Source organism: Bos grunniens, chromosome 8 (genome assembly GCF_055505025.1).
Source record: "Bos grunniens cultivar Pamir isolate PY7600 chromosome 8, Bosgru_T2T1.0, whole genome shotgun sequence".
Classification (NCBI taxonomy): domain Eukaryota; kingdom Metazoa; phylum Chordata; class Mammalia; order Artiodactyla; family Bovidae; genus Bos; species Bos grunniens.
This window is the reverse complement of record NC_141172.1, coordinates 64,045,429-64,062,554: the sequence shown is the minus strand read 5'-3', so window position 1 is coordinate 64,062,554 and position 17,126 is coordinate 64,045,429.

The following is a 17,126-nucleotide window of genomic DNA, read 5'->3' as shown; positions in this document are numbered from 1 at the left end:
GGGTTTCTGTGAAGTAGAAGGTAAAACATTTGGAAGTGAAACAAAACGAAAATCTTGCGAAGTACTAAAACATCCATTAAGAGTAAAACTGATCATAGAATCCAAAGCACACAGAAGAGTCCCGTAGAGCAAGGATACTGAACACGTAACCATATGGATACATCTCACAAATCTAATGTTAAGACAAGAAAGACTGACAAGTGGAACAGATGGTAAAGTGTCTGTCTACAATGTGGGAGACCTGGCTTCAATCCCTGGGTCAGGAAATTCCCTGGAGAAGGAAATGGCAACCCACTCCAGTACTCTTGCCTAGAAAATCCCATGGATGGAGGATCCTGGTGTCCATGGGGTCGCAAAGAGTCAGACACGACTGAGTGACTTCACTTTCTTTTCTTTCTTTTATGGAACATTCAGAATTAAATCTAAGGTATTAAAGGTGAAGATGGTGGTTTCTGTTGGGTGTTGGTGACCGGAAGGAGGTGTGAGTGGGGCCTCTGGGGTATTGATCACATGTTGCCTCACTATGTGAAAATTCATCCAACTGATGAAAAGAGCATGGATATATTCTTTAGTATGTATGTTATACTTCAAAAACACTTTAATGTATGCCTCAAGAATAGATGCTGTAGATGGCCTCATGTGCAAGGGACTTATGAAGGGGGTGTGGCCTGGTGGACACTGCCAAGGGATGGAGCCCAGGAAGACGCATAGAGGAGGAAACGGGAAGTCCCAGGGGCTTCACAAAGAGAGCAGAGGCAACACAGCCCCTCCCCAGAGAAACCGAGGCCCTGAGAACAGGCGAGGGAAAAACAGAAAGCGCCTTACTCACTCGGCAGATGGACTTTCCTGTGGAGAAGTCCCCAGCACACAGCATGTTCACATGAACAGAGCAGTCTTGTCTTTTCCATCTCCATATAACAGTTTATAGAACTTGTTCTCAGTGAAGCTCACCTTACCCTCCTGGAGATGGAAGGGTTCGAGCAGAGGTGCTGTGAGGATAAGGAGGAAATCCGGAAAGGATGCTGTAACCGAGCTACAGAGCTCTGCCTTACCAGTCAGCACTGCCCCTCAACATGGGGTTTTCTCTGCACAGCTGAGCTTTCATCCTTGTTTCAGTCTTCTGATGCTGCTGCTGCTAAGTAGCTTCAGTCGTGTCTGACTCTTCTCGATCCCATGGACTATAGCTGACCAGGCTCCTCCATCCATGGGATTTTCCAGGCAAGAGTACTGGAGTGGGTTGCCATTTCCTTCTCCAGGTTTCAGTCTTCGGCTGCTACTGCTGCTAAGTCAGCAGCAGTAACTTCAGTTGTGTCCGACTCTGTGCAACCCCATAGATGACAGCCCACCAGGCTCCCCCGTCCCTGGGATTCTCCAGGCAAGAGCACTGGAGTGGGTTGCCATTTCCTTCTCCATGTTTCAGTCTTCTACATATGCCTAATAAGCCCTCCCCTGTTTCTTTTCCAAACTCATCAATTATTCCAAACTCATCCTATTCCCTTACCTCTTTCATGGCAACAGACCACACTCCTATTCCACAAAGGAAAAAGGCAAATCCCACCATCACATGCCACTCACTGGTGCTTAGCAACCATTCACCAACCTATCTACCCTTTCACAAACCATCCCATCCACTCACCTTTTGTCTATCATTAACCTTGCTTTCCATCCACTTGTTCCTGCATCCATCTACCTATCTTTCCTCATGTCCCGTTCCCTCACTCATCCTTCCATCCATTTGCCTATACACTCATCTTTTGTTACATCTCTCCATTTCTCCCTTCCATCAATAGACTGCTCACTCCATCTCTCTGCCCACCATCCTTTCACCCACCTTCCCAATCATCTTCCCTTCCACCCATTCAACCTCCCACTTTCCCCATCCACCCTCTCATCCACTCACTCATTTATTCATCATTCAATTTACTCATTTATTCCTGTATCCTCATGTTAAGTATCTTTTAACTAATGATACAGGGAAATATTTTTAGTTGGTACAGACAGAGTAAATGAAGTAAATAGCGCTATTTTAGATCTAAGAAGTGGTGTCGAGGATAACAACAGGGAGATGTGATACTAGGGGTGGCCTGTTTTAGCTCATGTGATCAAGTAAAACTCCTCAGAGAAGCAGCTGAGTTGCATATGTAAAGAAACGAGTCATGACAAGGTTAGTCGGGAGAGTAAATGCGTCCAGGGAGACAGCCAAGGTGCAGACCTGAGGTGGGAATGGCTTTGGCATAGTCAAGGCAGGAAGGAGGCCTGCTGGCTGGGGTGGGGTGGGTGAGGGATGCAGTGGGAGATGAGAGAGAGGAGGGGGCCTGAGAGCCAAGGCAGGGAGTTGCAACCTTATTTTAAGAAGAAATGAGAAGGCACTGGGGGTGATGAGCAGGGAACTGGCATGACTCCTGCTCTAAAGCAAATACTCAGACAGCTACATGGAGGGTAACAGAGCACACAGGGTGGGAGCTGAGACCAGTCTTGAGGTCAGGGAAGAAGGACCCGGGGGCAGCAGTGGGATACCTACCAGGTGCCAGGCCCTGCCAGGGGCACGGACTGGGATATTGAAACAAGAAAGACAGGGTTCCTGACCTCAGGAGGAACCAGTCTGTGTGTGTGTGTGTGTGTGTGTGTATGCATGTGCTGTATGTGCATCTGTGTGTGTGTGTCTCTGTATTGTGCCTATGTGTGTGTGAATTGTGGTATACATGTGTTGTGTGTGTGTCTGTGTGTGTGAGTTGTGGTATATATGTGTTGTGTGTGTGTCTGTGTATTGTGTGTGTGTGTGTGGTGTTAGAATGCTGCGGACCTGGTTGTATCTCCTATGATATGATTAGGACGTGTTAGTGACATACTGATAGGCAAGGACCACAGATGCTGGAGCATCCCACCCAATGAAGACAGCATCAGTTCAAAATCCTTGTAGTACCTCTGTAGAGAAACACCATATCAAATTATGACTCAACTAAATAATTACAAATAAGTACTCTTTCCCTCCCTAATTATGCATCATAAGCATTTCACCAAATTATTAAAGTTTTTCTTTAATACAAACTCTTGCTCATAAGTTTTTGCCTACATCTCTCCACTTTCAAACTTAAAAAATACAATTTTTTTCCTGTGTCATTCAGTTCACCTAATCAGCCTGCAAAGTAGATGACTGAACTGGGTTGGGAGAAGAGCAAAGCGAGGTTTGGAATTGATCGGGCAGCCTCAGAGGTCAGAGGTCATACTTGCGTTTTCTTACCACTTTTCCCAAGTGCCTCCAATGGCACTGGGCAATCAGAGAGTTTGTCAATGACTTGGATGGAGTCAGGCCCCAACCTTGATCTTTGAGTTGGATCAAGTCATTCAGATCTATGGTTGATTTAAACCTTGAAATCAAGAACCAGAAAGACTTCAAGAACTCAGATTCTTGATTCCAAAGTCAAAGATTCCCAGACTTCAGAGCTTTACACTTAGGGAACACCAAAGCTTTAGAATCACACACTTTCAGAACTAGAACTAGAATGGTCCAGTCCTCTGGAAATGAAGCATAGTGGGCCAAGGGGACCTTTGCCTGGGGACCCCTCAGGTGGAGACACACCTCCCTTCTTTGTTCTTCTGTCCTTCTCCCCTTCCTCCTCCTCCCCATTCTCATCCCCCCCAACTCCTCCACATCCCCTCACTTTCCTCCTTGAGATCCCCCAGCCAGGTATCCAGCAGGATGAGTTACTGGGGAGCTTCATGGCAGGGACTGGGAGGCAGGCAGGGATGATGTAGGAGGTGAAATTCACAGGAAAGAGCAGCTGCAATATGGTGATGCCACTCCCAAAGGGATGTAACTTCTCTGAGTCTAGGTGTGTGATAATCTGGCTCACAGACACCTCCCGGATGTGCTGGGTGTGCTGGGACAGCTGGGTGCTTCCTAACAGACCCCCTAGTTCCACGGGGCTTTGGATTTCCTGGAGAAGGAAAGGCACACCATCATCTCCAAGTGGGGACAAGCTCTTTCCCTGCATCCTCATCTAATTGGCTATACCCCTCTGGACACCTCTGCTCCACGTGATGCCAGACAGCTTCTGTCTCTCCATTTCTAATGCTCAGGAGGCCTTCTTTCTTGAGGCTAATTGATATCCTACTTATAGTTTGGAACATATGGCTGGCTTCTCCGTCACACCCTAGAATTGGAGAAGCACTCAATCCTTGTTCTGGAAAGCTCCTCTTTGGGGTCATCAAATGACCTTTTGATTGTACACAGCAGGCATTCTGGCTCAGTCCCAGCTCTAACTTTACCCTTCCTGAGACTCCCTACAACCCACCTTCTGGCCCCACATTCTTCCTGACCATCCCTTTTTCAACACCTACCTGCCCAAAGCCTGATTCTCCACTGAGTTACAAGGACTTGCTAAAGATTCGTTAAATAAATGAGCAAATGAAGGCAGGAAACAGAACCTTGCCTTGATCCCCCAACACAGGTGCTGAATCTTCCCCTCTCCCTCACTGTCTTCACAGCTCATCTACTTGGAGACCCTCTCTCATGTTCCCCTCACCCAACCCTTCCCCTCCAGCAAGCCCTCCCTGGTCCCCCACCCCATCTGCTCTGCCCTTCTCATCCATGCTGGGCTTTCTTTTCTGACAGGATGGAGACATGCTGAGGTGGGACTTGCCACTCCTGATGCCACTGAGGCTTTGGATGGAACATGGCACAGAGTGGGTGCCGATAGACTCTGAGCCCTCAAAGCTCCAGTGCCCAGACCTGGGCTTGATGCATGAATTCCCTGGTGACTCCTCCTCATCCGTTAGAAGCCAGTCACGGAGCCAGCCCCTCTTGGCTAGCTGAATTAGACTCCTGAGCAGCCCTGTCACTCTCCCAGGGAGCCCACCTCCCCCTCATGCAGCCTGGCACCAAGGATCTCTGCATGCACGCCAGTGACCATGACTCTTCCTGGGCACACAGTTTCGCAGGAGTAATAGGAAGAATCGTTCAGCTGCTGGTCACACATGAGGTCCCAGGCCTCCATCTAGAGTCTGACACCTGGAAATAAGGGGACACTGAGAAGAAGCTGTGATCTGAGATGGGTCCGCACCACATGGCAGTGAGGACTGACACTGCCGCTCTCCTGACGCACACCTGTGTTGGGGAACGGACACAGGGACCGAGGGCAGAGCATGAGGAGGATCTGGGCAGGTGAGCGGGGAGGACAGTCCAGGTGAAGGGTACACAGGCCAAAGGCAGGAATGACATGCCTCTGAAGGCCACAGACTGCCCAGAGGAAAGCCCAGAGGAGCTAACGTGGGACACCATCCCCCTTTTCTCGTCTTCCCCTGCATCCCCCTCCCCTGCCAGAGGCTGTGCTGGCAGCCTAGGAAGGAGACTTACTTGAGAAAGTACTGGGCATTGGAAAGGAGTCAGCTGGAGTTAATGAGAACAGCTCCACAGACGTGCGAGCCCTGGGACTGCAGGTGGGTCTGCTGTGGACACTGGCCAGCCTCCACGTCCCGGCCACCATAGATCCTCCCCATCACCTTGGATTTCCTGCCCACTGTGGAGACTCCCCTGCCATCTATAATAGAGACACTGGTTGTACCCCAAATGTTGAATAGGAAGGGCTCCCTGTTTCACTTATGGGAAAATCAAGGCCTGGCCTCCAGCAGCCTAGCCAAAATGACAGGGCTACCTGGACTCTGCCTTCACTGGCTGCCACTGAGGACTGGAGAGCAGAGCACAACACATCAAGCCCTGTGAGGATGAGGACCCAGGGGTCTGGGGGCGACCAGCTCCCAGGAACATCTCCAGGCAGATGGACATCCTTGATCAAGGCTGCAAAGTGTTGGGCATGACACAGACCTCACTTCCCTCACCTAGCACGCCTCAATGCCTTATCTTGCACATCAAAGAACTAAAGGTCTCAGAAGTTGCCAACATTACTTTCTCAAGATCATGGCTTCTAAGGGCCTGTGCTCCTCCACTTTACCCCATGTCTTAGGGAGGCAGATTTGCAGGCAGAAGTCTGTGGTGTGTGTGATCTGGGGCAAGTCACTCCCCTCTCTGACTCTGCAGGAGTCTCCATTTCTAAAGGAAGAAGGAGTGGGCTCATGAGGACAGCCCTGGTTCTAGGACTCATATCCGGGAGGGCAGGAGTGCGCCCAGGCCCCTGAGGCCGGGCATCCTGGTCTAGGGCCTGGGCTCCCAGGGCCTCAGTGAGGGGAATGACACCCTTGGTCCCTGGACTTAGGCCCATTCACCCAGTAGTCCTAGAACTTTCCTCCACCCGCCTCCAACCTCCAGGCCAGACCCTGCTAGTCCCCTCTCCCACAGCCCCACAAAGGGACTGGGTCTCTTCCCACCCAGAGGCCTCACAGTGGAGGGCCTGACCCACCTGTGTGGAGGGGATCTCGGCTGCCTGGTTGGAGGGAAGGGCAGAGAAATGATGAGACTTAGTGACTCACCAGGCCCTGGTCACAGCCGGCCACCCCCAGGCCCTGTCGGCTAGGGGATCTTGGCCCGAATGGAGGCCCCAATGCACCTGTAACTCCCGGAGCCAACCGCTGTGCTTGCCAAGTCAGAGCACCACCCCTCAATGCTCCCCCATCGCCTGCAGTCCAGCCGGGGGTGGCTTTGGCTGGGGAACCTCGGAGCTCCAGGGTGGCCACATTCAGCAGCAGCAGCCAGAGAAGAGCAGCGGGCTGGCCTAGGCATTGGGGGATCCCTGCCTCCCTGTCCGTTGCCAGGGTTACTGACCCCAGCCTGACCTCACCCTGCTCTGGCCCCACCCCAGACTAACCCCATTCCCACCCTGATCTTCTTAATAACTTTTTAAACAACTCTACTTCTATAAAATTTATATACCATGATGTTCACTTATTACAAAGGACAATTCAATGATTTTCAGTAAGTTAAAAAAAATTTTATATTTAAATAAACCTTTTATTTTAGAATAATTTTAGGTTTATGAAAAAGCTGCAAAGATAATACAAAGACTTCCAATATCCCCTCACCCTGTTTCTCATAATGTTAAAATCTTGTATTACTACAGTACATTTATCATAACTAGTGAGCCAATATTGATACATGATTATTAACCTTAGTCTACTCTTTTTTCTTCCGTTTTTTAAGTTTGAGGTGCGTAGCATAGTGATTTGCCTTACATGCGTCATTAAATGGTCATCACAATAAATTTAATGAAGCCACATAGGTACAAAATGAAAGAAATTGGAAAAAAATGTATTTCCTGGTGATTAGAACCCAGGATTTACTCTATCAACTTTCATGTATAACATAGAGCTGTATTAATTATATTTATCATGCTGTATATTATATTCCTAGTACTTATGTATCTTAAAACTGGGAATTTTACTTTCCTAGTACTTATTTAATTTATAACTGGGAATTTGTATCTTTGACTGTGGGAGCTTCCCTGGTGGCTCAGAGGTTAAAGCATCCGCCTGGAATGCGGAAGACCTGGGCCCGATCCCTGGGTCGGAAAGATCCCCTGGAGAAAGAAATGGCAACCCACTCCAGTACTCTTGCCTGGAGAATCCCATGGAGGGAGGAGCCTGGTAGACTATAGTCCATGGGGTCTCAAAGAGTCTGACAAGACTGAGCGACTTCACTTTCACTTTCATCCAATTCTTACTTCCGTATTCCTGGCCTCGTGTAACCACAAGTTTAATATCTCTCTTTCTATGAATTTGTTTTTGAAGTATAATTGACCTACGATGCTGTGTTAGTTCCTGTTACACAACATAGTGATTGGATATTTCCTCACATTTCAAAATGATAAGTTAGTTACAATACATCACCGGACAAAGACATTACATAGTTATTGACTGTATTCCCCACACTGGACATTTCTTACCCGTTTCATACTCATTTATTTTGCAACTACATGGATACTATTTATCTATTTCTTCTTTTTGACTGTGTGGGTCTCTGTTGCTCCACGAGGGATTTGTCTAGCGGTGGAGAGCAGGGGGTACTCTCTGCTGTGATGTGGCGCTTCTCATACGGTGGTTCCTCTTGTGGAGCTCTTTTTCTAGGGCGTGGAGGCTTTAGCAATTGAGGCACATGGGCTTAGTTGCCCCTCAGCATGTTATCTTCCTGGACTAGGAATTGAACACGTGTCCCCTGCATTGGCAGGTGGATTCTTAATCACTGGACCACCATGGAACTCTCACAGCTGGAACTTCAATCTCCCTCAGCTTTTGCTTTCTTCCCCCTCAATCCTCTTTCTTCCGGTAACCACTCATTTTTTCTCTGTGTCTATAACTCTGCTTATGTTTTATGTTTGTTCATTTATTTTTTAGATTTCATATGTAAGGGACATCATACAATGCTTGTCTTTGACTTATTTCACTTTAGCATAATACTCTCTGGGCTTCCCAGGTGGCGCTAGTGGTAAAGAGCCCGCCTTTCTATGCAGGAGACTTAAGAAACAGAAGTTCCATCTCTGGCTTGGGAAGATTCCTTGGAGAAACAGAAGATTCCTTGGGTTGCATGGCAACCCACTCCAGTATTCAAGCCTGGAGAATTCCATGGACAGAGGAGACTGGAGGGCTACAGTCCTCAGATCGCAAAGAGTCAGACTTGACTGAAGCAACTTAGCACAGAACAGAGCACATAATGTTTTCTAGGTCCATGCCTGTTGTCACAAATGGTAAGATTTCATTCTTTATCAAATATATGATTTGCAGTATTTTCTCCAAGGCTGTGGTTTGTCTTTTAACAGTGGCTTTTGAAGAGCGAAAGTTTTTAATTTAATGAAATCTAATTTACTAATTTTTTCTTATATAACTCATACTTTTGATGTTATATCTAAGAGCTCATGAGGATTTTCTCCTATGTTTCTCTGAGAAATTTTAAAGGTTGTTTCTTACATTTGAAGCCATGATCAAGTTTAAGTTCATTTTTGCCTAGTGTGGTATAATAAGTTTCTGTTTCTTAGTTTTTGGTCTTTCTTGTGGCTATCCATTTGTACCAGTACCTTTTCTTGGTTAGAAAGGAAGATTAGTATTTCTCATATTGAACTGTTTTAGGACATTTGTTGAAAATCAATTCATAATAAAAAGGAAGGTTCTATTCCTGGACTCTCAATTCTGTGCCATTGAATTGTATTCCTTTCCCATGCCCGATCCACTGTCTGGATTAGTATGTTATGGTAAAATTTGAAATCAGGTAATAAAAGTTCTCCAGCTTTATTCTACTGCCAAATTGTTTAGGCTGTTTTGAATTCTTCACATTTCCCTCTGAATTTTAGGTCAGCTGTCAAATTCCACCCAAAAAAAGCCTGCTAGAATTTTCATTGGGACTGCATTGAATTTATAGACCAATTGGAAGAGAATTGCTTTCTTGATAATATGAAATTTCCTGATCCATGAACAAGAACTATTTCTCTCTTTGGATAGATCTTTAATTTCTGTCAGCAATATTTTGTAGTTTTTAATGTACAGATCTTATACTTCTTTATTATGTTTATTGCTAGGTATTTTATCATTTTCCATGCTATTCTGAATGAAATTATTTTAATTCCCTTTTCATATTTTGTACCTAATATGTAGGAACACAATTTATTTTTATAAGGAATATTGCTTCCTATGAACTTTCTAAACTTTTTTTATCCTAGTCTGCTTCATCTTATTTTACTTTGCTTTGGTGGGTTCATTGGGGTTTTCTAACACATGCAATCATGTCTTCTGCAATGAAAGTTCTAACTTTTCCACTTAAAGTTGGATTCCTTTAGTTTCTTATTTCCCTCCTATCTTCTTTTCTCTTTCTTTTTCCATTCCTCCTTCTTTCCTCTCTTTCTCTCTCTCTCCCTTTCTTTCCTGCACTTTATAGAGTTGACATTGATAAGGATCCTGTTTTTAAAATATGGTCTATCAACTTTTGTCTTTAATTTTGCGTATTGAATCTGTTCAGATTAATGTGATGATTAATACGGTTGGAATCACATTATCCAGTTTGCAATTTGTTTTCTGTATGTCTCTTATCTTTCCTCCACTTTTGAGACAGACTGGGACATGGGGCCCTTTGCTGAAGTGCTGCAGCGGATTCCCATATACTGGTGTACACATGGATGAGTCCCACCTGTGGGTTAGAGTCCCACAGTCGACATACAACTGGCTGGTTTCCAGGCTTGATCACCCCAGTGGGCAGTGCACAGGGTGCTCCCTCCTTAACTGGCCCTTTCTGGAAGCACACAGGTTGGTGCCTGAATAGACGCCCACAGGGGGCGGTTGAAACTGCAATCTCTTTCTGTCCCTTTCTTTTTTCAGTCTTTTCTGTCCCTCCTCCCTTTACCTCCCGCTTAGTCCTATACCTGCACTCCCATCCCCTTAATCCTGAATACTTCTTGTGTCTTTAAGTTTCTGTTATTGAGGTTTGTCTGTCCAACTGCTCCTGCAAGTTTCTGCTGACTTTGGGCATGGCTGCCGGGGACCAGCCCCGGCTGATCCAGGGAATTCGAAGCGGGGATGGCGTCGGCGAGGATCAGGAAACAACTGCTTAATTAAACGTTAATTAAGGATATAAAGAGTAATAGAATAAGGATAGCTCAGTAGGAAAATTCAGTGAAGAAAAGAGGCTGAAATAAGGATAGCTCAGTGAGGAAGTTCAGTGGAGAAAAGAGGCTGAATAATTCAGCCAGAAGGTAAGAGAAAGAGTGACATGGTGAGACCAAGTTTCGGTGAACAAGGCCCGCACTTTATTTTCCAAAGTAGTTTTTATACCTTAAGTTATGCATAGAGGATAATGGGGGAAGGGGTAGAGTCATGCAGCAAGCCAGGCTTTCTTCCTGCAAACTTATCACATGCAAAAGCTTAGGTGATTTGCGTCATCTTCTGGCCCGGAGGCCTGTTAACATTTTAAGACCCTTTCTTCAGAAAACTTATTTTTCTCTAAAGGTGATAAGTCAAGCGCCACCCTCCAAAAGCATTAGATAAAGTTGCATTCCTACAGAGCAAAGGTGTGGTGGGCTATAACAAGAAAAAGAATTAACTCAAGGGTCCCAGGTTACAAACATTAAAGCTACTATTTACACCAATTATATTAATCAATACACTGCCAGGGACACAGTAGGTAAGGGATATGGAGACTTAGCAGCAAACATTGGCCCAACAAGTGAAAATCCCTTCACCAATACAATTTCTAATCAATCTTTTAACTGCTCAAAGGAATCTGTATTTAGACAGTTTAGAACATCTCATGCCTCTCACAGTTTGGAGGCTCTGAGCAATCACATGTGGCCGGAAAAACCTATTCAGGCAGGCTAGAGGACTTCCAAGGGAGTTTGTAGGTTGAAACACTGTCACACCCAGGAATTATTAACTGGAGCTGTAAGCTAACTCTTTTTTCAGAGAGGTAGTGGGGGACAGCCCCCAGTAAAGTCAGAGGTGTAGGTGAAAGCACAAAGCAGAAAGTAGGCAGACTCTGGTTTTGGGGGTAGATGGGCGACTCCTGAGGCTCGATCCCGCCTTTGCGTATGCCGAGCCTCCTTCCTCATGACCTTTGTCATGGGCAGAGTTCCTCACGCTGGCTCCTGGCAGTGATAGAATTCCAGTTGAGCTATTCCAGATCCTGAAAGATGATGCTGTGGAAAGTGCTGCACTCAATATGCAATATGCAATATGCACTCAATATGCAATATGCCGGCTCCCGGCACATGGCGGAGCACCTATGCCTTGAAATACAAATACAATCCACATTGTCTGAAACTCCAGCCTTGGGCTATTTTCATGTGTGCTTTCCAGCCCTTTGCAACCCTTTGGAATGTAGCCTGCCAGGCTCCTCTGTCTGTGGGGTTTTCCAGGCAAGAATACTGGAGTGGGTTGCTTTCTCCTTCTTCAGGAGATCTTCCCAACCCATAGATCGAACTCCTGTCTCCTGTGTCTCCTGCATTGCAGGCAGATTCTTTACCCACTGAGCCAACTTAGTGGGAGTTTAAAGAACAAAAAAAGAAGAGAGGAGCCTGTATCTCTCTCCTCTGATTTGTAGTGTACTATTCTGCCACCAGGTTTCTCTGTTCATGAGATTCTCCAGGCAAGAATACTGTAGTGGGTTTCCATTTCCTACTCCAGGTAATCTTCCTGACCCAGGGATTGAACCTGCGGCCCTTATGTCTCCTGCATTGGCACACGGGTTCTTTACCACTAGCACCACCTGGGAAGCGTATTTGGCCAGGACTCTCTCAGGAAATACCTGATCCATCTGTAGTCCCCCAGACTGAGGGGGAAATAAAAGGCCTTTTAGAATTCAGCAGGAAAACTATGAGATCTCTGGTGTTGTAAAAATTAACTTGTCTAGCTTAAGTTTGTGGGTTTAATCAATGCACACTCCTCTGTATTATCAACAATAAGTATAATATTTTTATTGTACCTAGAGTTACTGGAAGTCAATAAGTACATATTGTTTCTATTGTAAAATCTGCCATTGAGGAAAATAACCTGAAATGATCAAACTTCTAAGTAAATATGACTGGGATAAGAGTTTTTAGTAAATTCTCTGGGAATAATTGGGCTTCCCTGGTGGCTCAGATGGTAAAGAATCCTCCTGCAAGGCAGGAGACCTGGATTCCATCCCTGGGTCAGAAAGATCCTCTGGAGAAGGGAATGGCTACCCATTCCAGTATTCTTGTGTGGAGAATCCCATGGACAGAGGAGTCTGGCTGGCTATAGTTTATGGGGCTGCAAAGAATTGGACACAATCGAGTGACTAACACATTCACTCTTTTACGGGAATGATTATGTTTTGGAAATGTCCATCTAGAATAGTTCCTCCTAATTTTGGTAACTTGAAAGTAAATTAAGTTAAAGGATGGTAATTTACTGAGCATCCAGAAAATTTTAAATGAAATGAAATATTGGAACTTTAATTGCTTAACAGGTCTAAATTTACCTATTCTTTCTCTCTTGTGAGAGAGAAACTAAAGATGTTTGGCTTTATTAGTCACATCTTGCAGCACATCAAGGAAAGAAATTGTGCTTTGGAAAGATGTGTTTCTAGAAGTTATGGGATATTCCAGTCAGGGAATGTGAATGTAAAATGCAGTTCATGGTAGCTTAAGAAAAATAGTATGTATGTTTTCAGAAAAGAAGGTATGAGGAATGGAAATATACTTTGCTATTAATAAAAGGAAAGAGGTGATTTTGTCCTAGAGCTGGTTAGCTCTGCATGGATAAAAGAAGGTACAAAATATGGCTACAGAAAATTGCAGAGGATTTCTGGGAAAGGAACATTGAGAAAAGAATTTTGTATGAGGTTGGGACTGTCTAAGCTTGGATTAAATTTAAGTAGATAGATGGATTTTATCAAGAGTAGGCTGATATGAGACTGGATTTGGTTTCTTTCATAAGAGAATGAAATTTTCCTGAAACGCTGTTTTTGATAACAGATTGTGAGTTTCTGTGATGTTAAGTGATCTGTACTTACTTTTGAATTTTTGTTAGCTCAAGGAATAATTGTTTCACAGCAACCTATGATTCTCTCTGACTGGGTATTTTAAAACTTTTTGAAATTTTGAAAGATTCCCCAAATATCAAATTCTGGCTGAAATTCTTTTGACTTCCAGTAAACTTTGGAATGCTTCAAGGGGTCCATGGCGCATCCGAAAGAGAGATCCTAAACTCATTGTGCTCGTTTAGTATCAGTTACAAAGGAAACCTTGTCCAAACTCACTGTTGCCCGTGTCAGATGGAGTTACCAGGCTCTCCCCAGTGTTACTGTAGCTGCCAAATAGGGGAAAGGGTTTTGGGTTCTTCTGCTGTTTATTCTTTCACTACCTAAAAAGAAAACCCCTGTGGGAATAATCGCAGCTCTAGGCTCTCAAGTCGTGTCGCCCATGGCATTTTTCATGGCATTCAACTCCCGGTTCCTTCATGAGCGCTTCTGTCCGCCTCTGGGACTCCCTTCTCTCCAGGCCTTGGCAGCCCTTACCATGCCACAGAATACCTATCGTGCTGGTCGCTTCCAGGCAGCCCGTATCCTAGGCTTGACAGATGCTCGAACTCCAGGAATACCACCCCCAGCGTAAGAGAACATATTATAGGGCAAAAGCCTCCAGGTGAATGTCTCCAGGACACTGAACTACATTTCTGGGAGCGCTCTTTTTGGATTGCAGGTTATTCAACATGTGAGATGTAAGCCAGAAGAGAAACCTCTGGAGTATAACTTTAAAACCTGAAGATTTTTCAAAATAGACAGACTGAAAAGGAAAAACTTAAAACTTTACTGTAACATGGGCTGGGCCTTATATAAGTTGGAAAGTAGAGAAAACATTGCCTGAAAATGGCCTGAAAATGGCTCTCTAAATTATAATACCATCTTGCAATTAGTTCTTTACTGTTGCAACATGGAAAAATGGATTGAGGTTCCCTATGTTCAAGGCTTCATGGTCCTGGGAATTCCCTGGTGGTCCAGTGGTCAGGACTCCAAGCTCTCACTGCTGAGGGGCCAGGTTTGATACCTCGTTGGGAAACTAAAATCCCACAAGTCGCTTTGGCAAACAAAAAGGGGGAAAAAAGGCTTCATGGTCCTTTACCAAAACCCTACTCTATCTTGCTCCTGTAATCAAAAACCTAGGGAATCAGTAAACACTTCTGATGTTTTAGATGATCCCCTTCCAACCTTCCCCAACACTCAGGTGAGAAAAACCAAGCCCCACCTGCTTCCCAGAACCACCTTCTTCTCTGGGGCCCTCTGACTACCCCCAAACTCTGCTTCCTTATGTTCCTTTATATCCTCCGTTACCTCCGGAGAGAAAGACTAGTCCCTCTGGGGTAATCTGTAGTGGAACTTCCTGTCCCCCAGGCTCAGGTTCAAAGTTAGCCCCTACCTCTGCCCCAACAAGGCCTTCACCCACTTCGGGAAGTGGTCTAGGGAACAGAGAGACTCCTAGAGTGCATGTCCGTGTGGGTCTGTCAGAGGTCTCTCTATGGGATCAGTGTGGGTGTTTTAGAGATCTGTAAGCAGGATCAGTCGGAGAAGGCAATGGCACCCCACTCCAGTACTGTTGCCTGGAAAATCCCATGGATGGAGGAGCCTGCTGGGCTGCAGTCCATGGGGTCGCTAAGAGTCAAACACGACTGAGCAACTTCACTTTCACTTTTCACTTTCATACATTGGAGAAGGAAATGGCCACCCACTCTAGTGTTCTTGCCTGGAGAATCCCAGGGACGGGGGAGCCTGGTGGGCTGCCGTCTCTGGGGTCGCACAGAGTCGGACACGACTGAAGCGACTTAGCAGCAGCAGCAGCAGCAAGCAGGATCAGTATGAATCTGTGGTTGACTCCTGTACGGGATCAGTGTGGATTTGTGGAAGATTCCCATGTGAGGGTAGTGGAGTCCCTGTGTGGGCTCAGTGTGGGTCTGTGCAAAGGTTCCTGTGCAGGGTCGCTGTGAGTCTGTGGGAGATCCCTGTGTGGAGTTAGTGTGGGTCAGTGGGAGGCCCTGTCTGGGGTGAGTGTGGGTCTCTGGGAGGGCCCTGTGCAAGGTCAGTGTGGGTGTGTGGGAGGTTTCTGTTTGGGGACACTGTGGGTCTGTCAAAGGTCCCTCTCTGGGGTCAGTGTGGATCTGTCTAGGTCTCTGTGTGGGGTTATTGGGGGCCCTGTGCTGAATCAGTGTGGGTATGTGGGAGGTCCCTGTCTGGGGTCAGTGTGGGTCTCTGTGGGTAGTCTTCGTTGGGGACCCTCCATTGCTGTCCTTTCTGCACCTCACGGCAGGAGAAGGGCAAGGGACGCTCCACGTCTGGTTCCTTGCTGTTCTGTCAGGGTCCCTTCTGTGTCATTTCTCCAGACAGGCACCTTAGTTCCAGCTCTCCTGACTCAGTGCTCACCTCTTGGCTCCTCCGGGAGGGCCTGGCAGCAAGCAGGCTCAGGATCCATGCTCTGTGCTCCCCTCTGTGAGCTCTGGAGGCCACTCGATGGCCTAGGTCACAGCCCTTCCACTCAGACCCTGGCTGAGCCTCCATGCCCCCCATGGAGGATACGGTGCAGAGGCAGGACTAGTCTCCAGGGAGAAAACACAGCACAAGCAGGCCTGTGTCCTCTGCCCCCACAGCCCCGGGCCTGGTCCCACATTTGGGGGTACTGACAGGCATGGAGGCGGGGCCATTCCTCCTGGCTCCTGGATCTGGGACCCTCCAAGAGCAGATCTCTCCACCATGGGAGTGACTGTGACATACAGCCCCAGTTCTTTTACAAGATTGCTCCTGTCTCCCCACTTTCCTGTGTGGACGGGCCCTGGGGAGGAAAGCTGATGGCACCCTTTTCCTCGACAGGTGACTTCCCACCCGCTCGGTGACACATCCTGTCTGCTGGTCTCTTCCCTCTTGGGGCTCTGGGATGAGTGAGGCTGAGAGCAGGTGAGACTTGCTATGACCCCTGCACAGTCCCTGGGCCTGCTGAGTTCCCCACCTGTCCCCTGGGAGCCTCCTTGGGCCACACGTGTAGGTAGAAATCACAGACCACGAGTCTGTCCTGGGCTCCCCGTCTTGTGAAATCTGATTATTTACATTGTGGAGAAGTGAAGCTCCCCTTCTTGGAGGCTCCATTGCCTCTGGTAGCCTGGCCTTCTTTGGAGGAGCTCCAGATGTTCTCCCTCTGTCTGGGCTCTGGGACCTGAAGTAGAGGAAGATTCTGGGGTGGGGCCACCAGGAGCCATGGGGCCCCTAACTTCTTTCCTCTGGGCCTATAGATGGCGGTTGGACACCACAGGCTTTTGGTCACTGCACCGTCTATGGACGCCTCTGCCCCCTGCCTCCTTCCCCGCATCCCACCCTAGGGGCACAGCGTCCTCCCCTCAGACCATGAGGTGATGGCACACACAGCCAAGAACCCTGCTCACTTACCCAGGGGAGGTGGGTGCTATGAGCAGGGCTGCCCTCTCCTCTAGGACAGGGGTGGAATGGCCCTTGGGGGCCTCCGTGATTGCCACCGCACACTCTCAGCCTTGGAAGTGTGTGGTCCTCATCCTTGCCTCTGCCCCAGAGCACGAGAAACACAGAGGGAGGGTGACAGGCCGGGTGCATCTCATTCCAGCTCCTTCTGGGAGAAGAGGGGCTTCCAGGGCAGCTTCATCTATCCCACCGTGACACGAGGACAAGGTTTCTCCCACTTCTAGGGGCCAGCACTGCCCCCAAATGTCCCTCCTTATTCTGA